The sequence below is a fragment of the Sinocyclocheilus anshuiensis genome, unplaced genomic scaffold (genome assembly GCF_001515605.1).
Source record: "Sinocyclocheilus anshuiensis isolate Anshui unplaced genomic scaffold, SAMN03320099.WGS_v1.1 scaffold1291, whole genome shotgun sequence".
Classification (NCBI taxonomy): domain Eukaryota; kingdom Metazoa; phylum Chordata; class Actinopteri; order Cypriniformes; family Cyprinidae; genus Sinocyclocheilus; species Sinocyclocheilus anshuiensis.
Window position 1 is genome coordinate 619,605 of NW_015540928.1, and position 1,013 is coordinate 620,617.

The window sequence follows — 1,013 nt, forward strand, 5'->3', positions numbered from 1 at the left end:
CACTCTGCCCCCTTGTGACCTAATGTATATACCAAAAGTTTGGGGTCAGCAAGTTTTCATTTTTGAAGGAAATTAATACTTTTATTTAGTAGAGGCATATAATGTTAGTCCTTTTGAACTTCATATTCATCAAAGAATCCTGAAAAAAAGTTTCTGGGTTTCCACATGCCATATTCAGCATTTTAGAATGATTTTTTGAAGGATCATGTGACACTAAAGACTGGTGTAATGATGTTGAAAATTCAGCTTTCCCACCACAGAAATAAATGACATGTTAAAATATATTCAAATAGAAAACAGTTATTTTACATTGTAATAATATTTCACATTCTTACTGTATTGTTGATTAAATAAATGCAGCCTTGTGAGCATAAGAGATTTCTTTCAAAAATATAAAAATAGTGTAATATTAACTTTAAGAAGAGAAAGACTTTAATAAGAGAAAGACGAGCCACACTTATAAAACAAAACATTTATTAACTCAGCACCATTCAAATATGAAAAAAAGAACAGGGGAATTCTCTCTATTATTGTTTCATACTTAAATTTGACATGAAGATAAACAACACCGTTACTTACTTTCTAGTTTGTCTTTCTAAATATGTCATAGAAAGATTAAAAACAGTGAAGAGTTATAATATTGTTGTGGCCACTGTCAACTTTTGCAATTAATGCCATTTAAAGTATGTACTTGTTTTAGTTTTATGTGTTTTACATTACAAATGAGACATTTTGCCTCTTTTAAATACTAGTTTAAATGCAAGTTCACAGAATGGAGCTTCATGGGTGTGAAAAAACAAACAAACTAGGCCTATTAAAAAAACACCCAAGAAATTATTAATACAGTGAATTTAAACAACTTCCAAAACACCCTCATTGGATACAGTATATCCAATTACTGATGTCTAATTATTGGTATTTAATCTGATTAAAAAGATCAGAATGGTCTCGAATTTGTAGTTAATACATCACTCACTCACTCACTCACTCACACACACTCACTCACTCACTCA